The following is a 15324-nucleotide window of genomic DNA, read 5'->3' as shown; positions in this document are numbered from 1 at the left end:
TGAGGTGGGTCACTCGCACCCTCCTCATGCCTGGCTTTCCTTCTCTCACACCCCTCTTTCTTAGAAACAAACCAAAGAGCGGCAGCAGGGCTCTGCCCAGAGTCTCTCAGCTGCTTTCCACTCCCCCGCCTCCTCCGGGAACTGTTGCCAAACCAATCGAACCTACAAAAGGGATCCCAGTACTGTTGGTAATTTGAGAGTATTCAACTTGAACTCAAAGAGTCCTGTGATTTCCCAAATCCAGCCTATGGGAACCTGACAAGCAAGTACAAACTGCCCTGAGCCTGGTCTCTGTAGCTCCATAGTGGCCTGGTTGACACCTGCCCTGCCGTGGTTTAAATATGTTGTCATAATTCTTCCTGCTGAGCCTAATGAGGTTTGATTGTCACCTGTCCCCAGCTCCCCGAACAGTGTTTGAAGTTTGCTTCCTGTGTTTCGCTTTGCTCTGGGTGTTAGAAACGAGCCCTGCCCCCAATGCCAGTGTAAGCCATGGAAACAGGGCTGGGCTTTTCCATCTGCCTTCAGCTCAGGGAGTTCCTAGATGGCCCCGCCCACCCTCACGCCCTACCTACCTCCCGCACACACAGGGAGCCGGCTCACAGGCCACTGGGGACCCATCTGGCTGCTTGTTTGGGTGAGAGCCCTGTGTTCAGAGGCCCTGCAGGCAGTCCTGGCAGAGGGAAGGCTGTGCCAAGTGGGTGTCAAGCAACAGCTGGGCACACAGTCCACATGCCCCGCTGCAGGAGGCTCCAGACCTCCCCCTGTGCCCTTGGGGAGCCACCTCCCTAATAATTCCTCCCCTGGTTCCCTGGGGAAGGGTGAGAGAACACAGACTAATTGTCACAGATCATGTGCTAGAGAGAGAGCCACACAGACCTGGGGCTGGGGGAAAGCGAGCGATGAAAACAGCCCTTTGTCTGCAGCCTCCATACACTGGGCTTGTGTTTCTGCATTATGACAATTGGGTGAAACATTAGACCAGGGCATCAATTATTCAGATTTCACTGTGAGGTCAGAACATAGCTCCGACCTGCTCCTACTCAGAGGGAGTCGGGTCCAAGGAGGCTGAGGAAACTCAGCTAAGCTCTGGAGCTGGGCCTCAGCGCCACGCCCTCAGATCTCAGATGGTCAGAAACCATGAGGTTAGCCTCCTCTTCCAGTACCAACCAAAGCATTTCGACTGCCTCTCCAGGCACCTGGGTTGCATGGAGCATGCCCAAAACGTAAATCCACCTTCTGTAAGAAACTGCAGCCTGGAAAACTCCCTGGGGCTCAAGGAGCTTGATGACTCGATGCCTCCAATATACACAAGACACACATACGCATATGCTCATACAGATACGCACAAAACACGTGTGCACGCGCGCGCGCGCACTCACACACACACATGCACGCACACACGCTTGCACGGCAGCAGCTGCAGCAGCATTTATCTCTCTTGTTCTGTCTATTTGCTCTGAGCTTCTGTCTAATCCTTGGCTTATCCCACAAGCCCTCAGCATCTCACAAAGCATCATTGGGGTGTGGCTGGGCTATGATGCACCCTATCACCCACCTCTCTCTTGAAATAAAATAAGTGCTTCCACAGAAGCCCTGCAGCTTGCCCTGTGGTCTAGGCGGGCCATGTCTTCACTGCCGCTCCATTTACGAAGTTTCCCGTTTGTCCCCTCCCCCTTCACATCCCTATGGAATTTCGGAAAGGATTCCTTTAATTTCCACAGATTTGGGAGCTTTACACAGGTCTCGGTGTGACCAATTTCTCTTTTAATTCCTTTGCGGTTGGACACATCTTCTGTTGGATTTCCAGCTCCCTTCAATGTCTGGAGACTTCTTTGGTGATCTTGTTTTAATGAACATGAAAATCAGGTTCCTTCTGCATCTGCAGGATGAAACGCCACGTCCTTGTCTGCTGTTCAGGCAGATAGCCAGTGCTCAGGTCTCCAGGAGCAGTGAGAGATAGGGTTGCTCTGAGTATCTTGAAGGTCTGCTATTGTGAGCATGCGCATAGGCCACCATAGCAAAATGTTTAAAGAACAGGCACTTTCTCATCCATCTAGAGGCCGTGAAGTGTGCTGGCATGGTTGGGTAGTGGTGAAGCTCTATCTCCTGGTTCTGGAAGGCTGTCTGCTTCTTGTGTGCACACACAGCCTTTCCTTGGGGTGATGCACACACATGGCGGGAGGCAGGATGGTGGGACACATGACTACTTACTTTTGCTGTTTGTAAGGGCACAGATCCTTCCATCTCAGACTCCTGCAGATTCATTCAACCTCAGTGACTTGTTCAAGCCCCTGGATGTAAATGCAGTCACATTGGGGGCAGAACTACAACATAGGAGTTTGGGGGGAATATACTTTAGTCTGTGTCAGAGAGTTCTGGGTTGTGTTGTTGTTGTTGTTGTTTGTTTAAGACTGGGATTCACTAGGGAGCATATGTGATCTGAAATGCTTTGGTTTTTCCTGCCATTGCCTCAGCATATGCTAGGAATACAGGTGCACACCAATCCCTGCTCTGATTATGTCTTTTTTAAATAAAGGACCCTTATAGCCAGATGTGGGTGTGCACACCTTTAATCCCAGCTCTCAGGAGACAGAGGTGGGCATATCTCTGGGTTTGAAGATGGCTTGAGCTACAGAGTGAGTTCTGGGACAGTCAGGTCTATGTAGAGTCCCTGACACAAAAACAAAGCAAAAACACACACACACACACACACACACAAAAAAAAGACACTTTTTTTTCGTGTAATTCCTCTCTTTATATGTCTAGAAACATTTCTCTTTCTGAGATCTACTTTATCCAATATTAATGAACCAATTCAGACTGCCAAGGTCAGTGCTCCCATGATACCTATTTCTGTATACTTTGACAGTTCGTCTCCTTTTCTCTTCAAAATTTATTTATAAATATGATAAGTGGGCAGTAAATTGCAGTTAACATTTGAAAAGTGCTAGAAGGGGCTGAGGGTGTGGCTCAGAAGCAATGCTCACCCAGCTGGAACTGAACCAACTCTTGCAATTCATCTTCTGACTTCCACCTGTGCACCATGGCACGCCCTCCCCCAAACCACCACCAGATACGCAGAGAGCCACCTGCCCCTGCTTCCTGGGTGTCAGGGTTAAAGGCACATGCCGCCACAACCAGCTGGGGAACAAAATTAAACAAGAAGAGGTTGCTTTTGCCCCCCAGTACTTTAAAGACACACATAGTTTCTCCTGCCCACATAGTTTCTGATGGGCAGTATTGTTTTGTTCCCTGTATACAATGTACCTTAAAAAAAAAGAAAAAGAGGTGGCGGTAGCGCACACCTTTAATCCCAGCACTTGGGAGGCAGAGGCAGGTGGATCTCGTGAGTTCAAGGCCAGCCTGGTCTACAAGAGCTAGTTCCAGGACAGGCTCCAAAGCAACACAGAAAAACCCTGTCTTGAGGAAAGAAAAAAAATTGAAAAGACTTCAATAGGCTTAGAACAGTTTTAGGTTCAAACCAAAATTGGGGGAAGGCACCAAAATTTCCAAGATTCCCCTTTGAGACATATACACTGGGAGTGAAGCTTGGAGGAGCCAGGAATGAATATGATCAAAATAAATTATATGAAATTTTTAAAGAATTAATAAACATGTTTTAAACAGGAAAAAGATGGGGGGACGTGTCCCATGACCAAAGCACGTGCTATATACTAGAGTGAGGGCTGGAGTTTGGATTCCTAGCACCCAGGAAGTTGTCTGTTTGGCAGGTGGGCATAGCAGCTCACCGAAATCCCAGCCTCAGTAGGCAGAGGGATCTCCAGAGCAAGTGGGCTAGCTAGAATAGCCACACGGGCAAGCTCTGGGACCAAGTGAGACTCTCCCTCAATATATAAGGTGGAAAGCAATTGAGAAAGATACTTAGTGCCAACCTCTGGGCTCTGCATGCACATGCACATACGTCGACCTACGCACAGGCAGACGGAAAGATGTACACCCGTATGCACCGCTCCCACACACACACACACGCGAAAAAAAATAACCTCACACCAAAGACAAAATTTCTGCTCTAAAAAAAAAGTGAGAAAACCGAACATAAATGAAGCAGAAAAAGAAAAGAGTAGAAAGCAGAGATAAAATAGAGAGGAGAAAAGCACCACAACAAAATCAAGAAAGCGAAAGGTAGCTATTTTTAAAGGCTTATCAAGATAAGAAGAGGAGGGGGAAAAGGAGGAGAAGGAGCCAGGCACTATAATAGACTTCATTTCCACCCCCCCCCCCCCCGTGTACTTGAGAGGACCATGAACGAACGCTACGAATGATGGTATGCCACCGGGCTGGATCGTTCAGATGAAACAGGCCAGTTCGGGAAAGAGGCAATGTTCTGAAGTTTGGCCCGAGAAGACACGGAGAAGTCTAAATTAGCTTACATATAACAAAGCAAGAGTCTAAGTTAAAATCAAGACGGTTCACACAAAGAAGCACAGGTCTGGCGGCTGAGCTCTTCCAAGTGTTCAGAAACATTGAAGTCCTGCACAAACGCATCCACGCAAACGTAAAAGTGGAACACGAGTGGATCATTCTTTGATGCTGGTGTTAGTTTGGTTCCAAAATTAAAGATATTACAAGACAAATGTAGATCAGGATCCTTTATGGATGGCTCAGTGCTAACAGCACTTGGTCCTCTTGTGGAGGACCAGAGTCCAGTTCCCAGAAGCCTGGTCAAATGGCTCACTGACTGTAACTCTAGCTCAGGAGTATCTGATGCCCTCTTCTGGCCTCCACAACTGCTTGCACACACACACACACACACACACACACGCTATATATATATATATATATATATATATATATATATATATATATGTATATATATATATATATATATATAATAACTTTAAATATCCTTTATGAATAGAGATGTAGAAAGCCTTAACAAGCTGGGCAGCAGTGGTGCACACCTTTAATCCTAGCACTTGGGAAGCAGAGGCAGGTGGATCTCTATGAGTTCGAGGCCAACCTGGTCTACAGAGTGAGTTCCAGGACAGGTTCCAAAGCTACGAAGAAACTGTATCTCGAATAAACCAAAAACAGAAAAAAAGAAAGAAAGAAAGAAAGAAAGAAAGAAAGAAAGAAAGAAAGAAAGAAAGGAAAAAGAAAACCTTTACAAAATACTAACAAATGAAACATGGAACTACATCAAATTTTTCATCCTGAAAAAGTATATTTATGGCCCAAATAAAATTTCATTAGTTCAACCTATGAAATCCAATCCAGTGTAGCACGCTATAACTATTTTATAATACTATAAAATAAAGGATAACTAGCACATGGCCATCTCATGGGTGAAGTAAAAGCACTAAATAAAACCCAACACCCTTTTATTGATGAAATGATAACTGCTCAACAAGTTAGGAATATGAGGAGCATCCCCCAGTTGATTAAAGACATAACATAATACGTAACACTAAGTTCAGACCCCAGGAAAGAAGGTCGGATGTTTCCCCCACAGGTGAGGAACAAGAGATGCCTGCTCTGACTGTTTCAGCACAGCATTGCACTGGAACTTCTTCTAGTCAGGGAAATTTGTCCAGGAAAAAATAAAAATAAAAAACATCCAACTTGTAAAAGAAGAAGTGTGTGAGGCATGATCTCTGTGTGGATAGCAACACGAGGAATCTCACTAGGAAACGATTTCAGCCACCAAAGAAGCAACACTATTGTCTCTGAGATTGAAATAGAAAATTTCACTGCCTCACACGGACAGTAACAACCTTAAGAATAAATTGATGAAATAATCCAACTCACAGGTGAAACAAATAAACAAAAAAAAAAGTAAAAATGTTTGGGGAAAAAAAAAAAACGTTAACAGTCGAAGGGCAATACTTGTTCACTGAACTGTGAGAAACCAAAGAAGGATTTAGTAAACAAAAGGATGTTTTCTATTCGTTCACCAGAGACTTGGTGCTGTTGGAATAGCAACGTCCATCTACAGGGTCGGCTCTGCAAGCCCCACCTTGTGGGCAGGACTAAGGGTTCCGCACGCAAAGGACCTGGCTGCCAGATCTGAGAAACTGAGTTTCACCTCCAGGGCTCATGTGATGGAAGGGAGAGAACTGACCCTCATCAGTTATCCTCTGACCGCAGCACACCGGCAGTGGCACACACGCGCACGCGCACACACACGCACAGACATAAATAAAGAAAATGTGGTAAAAAAAAAAAAAATTAAACTACTGTATTAACACTATGTGTTGTGGAATAATCTTTATTTACACTGTTAAGATGTTTTTACTCTGATTGGTCTAATAAAAAGCTGAACAGCCAATAACTAGGCAGGATTTCCAGACAGAGAGGACACCGGGAAGAAGAAGGCGGAGATCTACCAGGAGATACCGAGCAAGCAGGATGGGCAATATGGAGATGAGGTAATAAAGCCATGAGGCAGAAAGTAAATTAATAGAAATAGGTTCGTTTATGTTATTGAGCTCGTTAAAAACAAGCCTGAGCTAAGGCGGAGCTTTCAAAATTAATATATGTCTCCATGTCATTTTTCGTGAACCGGCGGCCCAACAAAAAGCCTGACTAGGTATGTAAGACAGATGATCCAGCGGTGGAATTAGAGTTCACATAGGAAACTAAAAGTTACGGTCAATCGATTTTGAACAAGGATGTCAGGATAATTCAGTGGAGGAAACAACCATCTCTCTTATAGGTAGTGTTGAGAGAGCAGGATATCACGTGTGTACGGATGAGAGGAAACTCACATCAGTTACAATGATAAACAAAACATGGAAATCATTATGAGAACGGAAACTATTCAGTATTTGGAAGAAAATATACACAAAGGACTATATTGGCTTAGATCGGGTGATGGCTCTTCAGGCATGATGCTTAAAGTATAAGAGACAGGCAAGTAGGCTCGTGTTATTAAGTCACAGTTTAAAACCTGTGTGCTTCAAATGATAGGGTGAACGTTGCTTCTAAACCATGTACAGTAATCGATAGTGTCAAGAACCCAGAAAATACACACTTAAAAATCTTGCTGGAACCAGCATGCCTTTAATGCCAGCACATTCAGAAGTCAGAGGCAAAAGGAGATGGCTGAGTTCAAGGCCAGTCTGATCTATACAGTTAGTTCCAGGACAGCCAGGTCACATGGGGAAAGCTTGTCTTGAAAAACACCAGGGAAGCATCTTTCAGGACACACAGTTGAAAAATACATTGCAGAGAGAGGCTTTTGCAGGCATTCCCCCGAAGATGCACAGATAAAGAGAAGGAAGCTGTCTCACAGCAACGAGACGTCACCTCGTCACCTCATACCCAGACAGCTCTGTGGAAGAGGGCAAGTGGTAGCAAGAACGCGGGAGAAGATCCCTGTGTACCATGAGGACCGGTGTTGCAGCACAAGCAACAGAAACACGGAGTCACTGTGCAGGGCAAATTCTAATAGTTCTTAATAATAAAAACCTGAGTCAGATAGTAGGGGGTGAAAGCGGAAAGACCAGCAGAGCAGCCAGCCACTAGTTCTTACCTCTACAAACTTCTCAGACCAAATGGGGTATCCTGTCTCTACAAAACCTCAGACTGAGTCCTGATCTCCTGTTTCCTCCTACCTTAAATTCCTCTTTCAGCCCAAGCAAATTCTTTCCTGTCTCCACCTCCCTAGTGCTGGGATTAAAGGTGTGAGCCACCACCCCTTGGCTCCATTTCTCTGTTAGACTGATTCGTCCTCGCGTAGCCCAGGGTGGCCTTGAGTAGCCCAGGGTGGCCTTGAACTCACAGAGGTTCTTCTGCCTCTGTCTCCTGAGCTCTGGGATTAAAGGCGTGCCCCACCGTCACCCCCCAAGCTTTATTTGTTAAAGCACAAACAAAATATCAACAGATCACTGTGGCCAACTCTACTCACAGCATAGACCAAAGTAAAGGAAAATGTATCCACAAAAACTCCACTCAGATGTCCCCTGCCCCCACCATAGCAATCAAATAGCTGAAGTGTCAATCACTCAAACGTCCGACAGCTGACAGGATAGTCGTCAAACGCCGTAAACGAGGAATGAAGTACTGAAATGTGTGAAAAGTGGGTCAGACTTCAGGAAAGGCAGCCAGCAGAAGTCAGGTCAAAAGCGCATGCGTGTTGCCTTTGTGTGAAATGTCCAGAATATGACATTTCAATGACAACAGACAGCAAATTAACAGTTTTTGGGAAGTAGGTGGAGTCACTGCTAAAGAGTACAAGAGTCTCGTTTTGTTTTTGTGGAATTTTAATACATGATCTCACTATACTTAGACTGGTGCAGAAGTACACGTAGCCCAGGCTAAACTTCCCATCCAGAGTGCTGTTGTAACAGGCTTGTATGACCATGCCTGGCTGTGACCGCAACTTTGATGTTTAACCTTTGAGGTGCGTCTTTAAAATGGATAATGTAAAGTCAGACATATTTTAGCAAAGAAAATGAAATGGATAGTGTGAACTCAAGGATTTCATTTTTCCTCTTGCAAAAAATTATTTTGGTTGACTCTACCTTGTTTTTTATTGCATATTTTTTGAATTTGGGGGTTTTCTTGTCTCTCTTTTTCAGGAACCAGAGGGTGGCAGAGACTTCCTGAGGCTGTGATAGCAATGGTGTCTGTGAGCACGGTACGTGTTCTAGTTTCTTTAGGCCTTATTTCTTTCATTGCTGTTTGTCATCTTCAGTACATACATACCGGAAATCCTGGACACGTTTTTATCATATTTATAGAAAATGTTCAATTTGGGGAATTCTTGTTATGTGACAATTTCTAAAATTTTGGTTTCGAAATGCATGTTGCTAACATACTAGATATGCTGTTGTTTTTTTATATTTGTGACTTTGGCTCTTCTATCCCCAAGGAGCGTTTGTTTGTTTGTTTATCGTTTGTTTGTTTGTTTATTGTTAAATTGCTTTATCCTAATGGACTCACAACGTACAGTTGGGTTAAAGAAGCCACTCAAGCACAGTTCCATGTTCAAACTCCACACATCTCAGTGAACTACACAGCGAAAACGGCCTTTGAAGCCACGGACCCGTTCCTGGGTAACTCATTCTTAAATGATAAGATGTTTTTGTGGCATTTCCACTTCCTTTACATGAGGATGTCTTAACTTTTTGTTGTGGAATCTGCACTCGTGTGCATCTGCAGGTATCATGTGGTGAAACTGGGCCTCTTCGCCTTGTCCCTGGCCTCAGGGTCTGTTCAGTTTTTTGACCTTGAAGTGTGCTATCGGCCCTGGGTTTCTTTTCTGTCAGCAATATCCATTGTATACAGTGATGGATTCCTTGGAGGTGCTTTTTTTTTTTCTTTTTTTCTTTTCTTTCTTTCTTTTTTTCTTTATTCCCCCTTCTTTTTGGCTTTTTGAGACAGGGATTCTCCGTGTTGGAACTACATGTACCAACCACCATGTGCTCTGATTTTTCTCGCAGGAAGATACTCTGACTTATTTACAGATGTATCTTTTTTCCTTCCGTTTATGTAATTCTGTTTTTATAACTATATACTTGGGCTTCTTTAAAAAAAAGATTTATTGGGGGCTGGAGAGATGGCTCAGAGGTTAAGAGCATTGCCTGCTCTTCCAGAGGTCCTGAGTTCAATTCCCAGCAACCACATGGTGGCTCACAACCATCTGTAATGGCGTCTGGTGCCCTCTTCTGGCCTGCAGGCATACACACAGACAGAATATTGTATCCATAATAAATAAATAAATGTTTAAAAAAAAGATTTATTTGTTTGTTTGTTTGTTTGTTTATTTATTTATACAGTGTCCTGCCTGCACACCAGAAGAGGGCACCAGATCTGATTATAGATGGTTGTGAGTCACCATGTGGTTCCTGGGAACTGAATTCAGGACCTCTGGAAGAGCAGCCAGTGCTCTTAACTGCTAAATCATCTCTCTAGCCTCTACTTTGGGTTTCTAATAGACAGTATGCAACTGGTTCTTTTTAAAATTCCATTTTTGTTTCTTTTCTCTTTGTGTTTTATTTATTTTATTTTTTGGTCTTTTTGAGACAGGTTTCTCTGTGTAGCCTTGGCTTTCCTGGAACTCACTCTGTAGACCAGGCTGGTCTCAAAATTGGAGATCCGCCTGCCTCTGTCTCCTGAATGCTGGTATTAGAGGCATGTGCCACCACTGCCAAGCTTTGATTTGTATTTTAAACTACTTACATTTAATACAATTTTAAATATTCTACTCAGTTCTTATTTTTATTTGTTTTCTCTCCATTGTTTGAGTCATCTGAATATTTTTAACATTCCGGCTTGACTAAACTGCTGAGTATTTTGTCCAACGTGTAACTGCACCATTTGTTTGTTTGTTTGGTTTGTTTGTTTGTTTAAGTGGTGCTCTACTTCCCTGACCTTCTGGTATGTACAGAACAAGCCAAGTCCCACATCAAGGAGCTTTTTAAGATCCTATAGTCCCATGGTATCTTCAGTTCCTAGGAACAGGTCTGGATGGGTGGAGCTACTACAGCTGTGGTTGTGTAGAGGTCTCCGACCTCTGTTACCACCAAGGGTTGTTAGTAATCATGGGGTCAGGGCTGACTCACGCAGCTAAGTAGGTACCCAAGGGCCACATCACAACAGGGATTCTCCTGATCTGATTGGCCTGGGTTGTTGCCCAAGGCCATGGTAACTTCTGGCTTGATCTGTAGCCATGGACTGTGTGGGTCTAAGGCCCTACTGCAGCCAGGGCCTATGTTGATGACCATGGTGCCTGCCACCATCAGGGGTTGAATGAATGCCCGGGATCTTGGTCCCCATATTCGTCTGTGTTAGGGCCCTACAGCCAAGGTGATAATGACCTGAGTGGCCTGCTCTGCCACCCAGTGTCATGGTGCCATCTCGACCTGGGCTGCTTCCCAGGATCATGTCTGGGTCTGTGGTGCTACAGGGGCTCGGCCAGGTCTGTGATGAAATCCATGGCCCAAGTTGCCACCAAGGACTGAACTGATGGCTGTGTTTCTGGGTCACCAACTGCAGACATGGTGGCAGCTAAGGAGCGTGCCATGGCTGGGCCGGTGATGATCTGGGTGGACTTCACTACCACCAGTGGTCATGGTATTGACCAGTCAAGCTGCTGCCAGGGGCCATGTCTGGGTCTGTACTGAAGTCCACGCACCTGTTACCATCAGAGGTTGTGTAGATGCCTGGGATCGGGGATCCAGCCTGGAGTCTAGTTGGGGCCAAAACACCATTGTGCAGCTAGGGTGATGCCAACTGGAGTGGCCTGTATTGCCACCTGGGGCCATGGGATCATCCAAACCCAGACTTCTGCTGAGGGCCACATCTGAGTTCATGGTTCTTCCACAGCCGGGGTTTATGCTGATGTCCATGACCCACGGTGCCACCAAAGGCCACACAGATGCCAAAGGTCTAGGCCGTAACCTAAGCCAAGTTGACCCTGAGGGCTATGCTGCCACCGGGGTCACACTCATCTGGGTGGCCTACATTATCACCTGGAGCTATGATGTCATCCAAGCCATGGCCACTAATAAAGGCCAGGTCTAGGTCCATGGCCCTATCCTTGTCACGGTCTGTGTTATTATCTGTGGCTTCTGATTCCATCAAAGGCCATGCCAATGTCAAGGGTCTGGGCCGTTACCTGGGACCATGCTGGTATCTGAGAGCCATGCTACTGAGGGGTCATGCCAATCTGGGTGACTTGTGCTGCCACATGGGGCCATGGTGGCATCTGGGCCCAGGTGGCTAATAAGAACCATGTCAGGCTCCATAGTCCTACCAGAGTCAGGGTCTTTGCTGATGTCCACGGCCTACTGTTCCCCTAAAAGGCCGCATGGAAACCCAGAGTCTGGACTGTATCCTGTGACCATGTGGACATCCACGGTCTGTGCTGCCAGTAGGGCCATGCTGATCTGAGTGGCCTGCAGTCACCTGGTCGTCCAGACCAGGACTGCTTCCATAGGGCATATTGGGGTTCATGGCCCTACCACAGCCAGGGTCTATGTTGATATGTGGGGGCCACCAATCTAGGTGGTCTAGTCTGCCAGCTAGGTTCACGGTGAAATCCGAGCCGGGGCTGCTGCTGAGGACTGTGTCTGGGCCTGCTGGCATATGTATTGATGCCCATGGTCTATGGGGACACTGAAGGCCACATGGGGCCATTGTGCCTTTTAGGCCCAAGTTGCTACCTAGGGCCATGTGGCTGATGGACAAAAGGGTACACTGCGTGACACACTACAGCACCCAGTGCCACTGGGATGAATGAGGAGGTGTTGGAAAGACAGAGGAGAGAGGTGGGGATTTTTTGTGTATATGTATGTTTTGTTTTAAATTGATTTGGGGGTGTTTCCTTGGGGGGAATGCTGTAGGGGTAAGGGAAGGATATGGAGGACCTAGGAGGTGAGCAAGATTGGGGTGCATAATATGAAATTCCCCAAAAAAATCAATAAAGAATTATGTTTTTAAAAAGACCCTATAGCCCCACATGTGTGTTTACACTCCCCCTTTTATTTCATAACTGCCCGATTATGTATTCTGTATTATATTACATACTTTGAAAATCCCATCATAAAGTTTATGTTTTGTATGCTAAATAGTCACACAGCTTTTAAAGAATAAACCAGGTGTGTGCAAGACTGGTAATCCTAGCACACAGGAGGATGAGGCAGGTGGGTTGTTCAAAGTTAGAGGTCAGCCTGTGCCATGTAGCAAGACCCTGCCTCAAACAAGGAAACAAAAATGAGTGTCCGTTACCCAAACATTTGCCTGTCTCACTCTGAAGGTTTGCAGCTTGCCTCTGCTACCATTTCCCACCATCTACAATATGCTATTAGACATTTTTTTTTGACCACGTTTATCAACAATGACTCCTCCAGTGTCCTTATTACAACGTCTTCCCCATCATCTTAATTTCTGAGTCTTTAAGACTGACATCTGTGTCCTCCCAGGGTTATTACGGGTTGGGTTTTTTCTGGTCAGTCAAACACAGGGTGCTTGAGGTTCTGGTACAGACACTGTGAATACTAAAGCCATTTGTCTCATTCAGGTGTGAAGAGAATGATTTTAAATTTTTCATTACATTTTATTTATACATCATATTCAAAGTGTGTGTGTGTGTGTGTGTGCGCGCGCGCGTAAATCAAAAGACAGCTTCTTTCAGGAGTTGGTTCTCTCGTTCCGCTACGTAGGAATCAAGCCCAGGTCATCAGGCTTGCTGCAAGTGCCTCCACCTGATGAACCATCTTGCCGGGCCCCATACTTCTGTTTCACAGGCAACTGACCCATTTAGGCTCAGGCTAGAAGTTTGAACCCACTAATCTGTGGGCTGTGGTTCTAATATGAGTTTAGTACCAAAGTCTTTACAATACTATTCGGGTCTATGGTAGCTTAGCTTCCTCCCTGAGCGTGTCTGGGTTCCTGACTTTAGCCTAATGAGTCTGTTGGAGACACATCTGCATACAGACATCTCAGGAATGTGCACACAACAAACCAGGTGTGGGGGATGATGCTGGTGGATGAGTCCAGTACTTAGAAGGTAGAGGCAAGAGTTATCAGAAGTTCGAGGTCATCCTCAGTTACAGGGTGAATTCAAGGCCAAACTGGGATACAAAAATAAATATTAGTAATAATAACAATAATAATAGTAAAGAAATTTCCACACAACCTTACAGCAATTGGGAACTTTCCCCTCTTCCCTGTCCTAACTGCCCCTGAATACAGCCAGGGTGTCACTGTCCCACTCACTCCGTTATACTTCCCATGGCTATGACTGCTATCCTGTTCCCATCACTAGAGCTAGTTTGTGGGCAGACACAGGGGAAGATTCGGCAGTGACGGTCCATCCCACAAGATTCCTGTTAACTAGTTTCACCCACTGTCGTTGTTTTGCCCACTACCACCATGGCTGGGCAGGGGATTTCAGGAAAGTAGCCCACACATTACCTGTGACTCCTTCCAGCTCCACAAGAAGAATATGGTTTCTCTTGGGCTCTTTCTGCCTGCATGCATTATGCCTGTCTAGGGAAGAAGAGCCTCTGCATCCAGGCTGTGCAGTAGTAATGTGTTTTGAATGAGACTTATCCCCCATAGGCTCAGATACTTGAATGTTTGATCTCCGGTTGAAGGCGCTGTCCGGGGAGGTTAGGTGGCACAGCCTTGCTGGAGGAAGCAGTCACACTTGGGGGCAGATTTTGAGAGCCAAAAAACTCATGCCGCTTCCAGTTTGCTCTCACTACTTTGGGCTTGTGATTGAGATGGGTGCTCTCCACTTTGGGCTCTTGCCGCCACGCCTCAGGGTCATTTGGACTCTTACCCCTCGGCAGCTGTAAACCCGAGTTAGTCCTTCCTTCTGTAAGTTGTTTTATAGTTTTATAGTTTATGGCATTTCATTGCAGAAACATAAAAGTGATGTGGGATTCTCTTCTGGATGCTGTGAATATGCTTTATTACCATTGGTTAATAAAAAAAAAAACTGTTTTGGCCTATGGCAGGGCAGAATATAGAAATCCAAACAGAGATAGAGGAGGAAAGAAGGCGGAGTCAGGGAGCCACCGTGTAGCTGTCGAAGGAGAAAGATGCCAGAATCTTACCAAAAAGTCCCAAGACGCAGCCTCGTGGCAATACACAGATTAATAGAAATGGGTTAATTTAGATGTAAGAGCTAGCTAGGAATACACCTGAGTAGTTGACCAAACAGTGTTGTAATTAATATAGTTTCTGTGTGATTATTCAAGACTGAGCAGCAGGGAGACAAAAATGCACTCTCGGTTTACAGAAAAGTAACTAATACAAATACCAAAGGAAAACTAAGTAGGAAAGGGACCCCAGTTAAATAATTTCCTGCTTGTATTCATCCACTGTAGCTACAATGGAATACCTGTGGCTGGGGAGTACAGAGAAAGGGAGCTTACTTAACCCTCAGTTTTATTTATTAGTTTCTCAATGCCAATTTCATTATTATTTATTTTGCTTGCATGTGCCTGTGTATGTGTGTGTAGACATGAGTATGCCGTGGTGTGTGAGTGGAGGTCGGAAGACAATTTCTGTTGTCTGTTTGCTCCTTCCACCCCTTCAAGCAGGAGTCTCAGGAAATGAACTCAGGTTGTTAAGCTGGTCCACAGGTGGCTCTACCCACTGAGCTATCACTGACCGGTGGTCCACCGCTTTAGAGACTGAAATCCCAAGGTTAGCTAGCTTGATGGGTTCAGCCTCTGAGGAGGGCTAGCCCTCTTAATGCTACCACACAGCACACGGACGAGCACGCAGAAAGATCACATTTGAGACAGAAAACCAGAGAGCTGGGAAGGGCTGGTCTTCCACTCTTATGACCACCCCACTCTCTAGGAGACTACCTAGAATTCTAAGACTGTTCCCCAACGACCT

The sequence above is a fragment of the Alexandromys fortis genome, unplaced genomic scaffold, assembly GCF_014885135.2.
Source record: "Alexandromys fortis isolate MF-2015 unplaced genomic scaffold, M_Fortis_MF-2015_v1.1 scaffold_67, whole genome shotgun sequence".
Taxonomy (NCBI): Eukaryota; Metazoa; Chordata; class Mammalia; order Rodentia; family Cricetidae; genus Alexandromys; species Alexandromys fortis.
The sequence above is the reverse complement of the archived record's forward strand: the minus strand, read 5'-3'. Positions refer to the sequence as shown.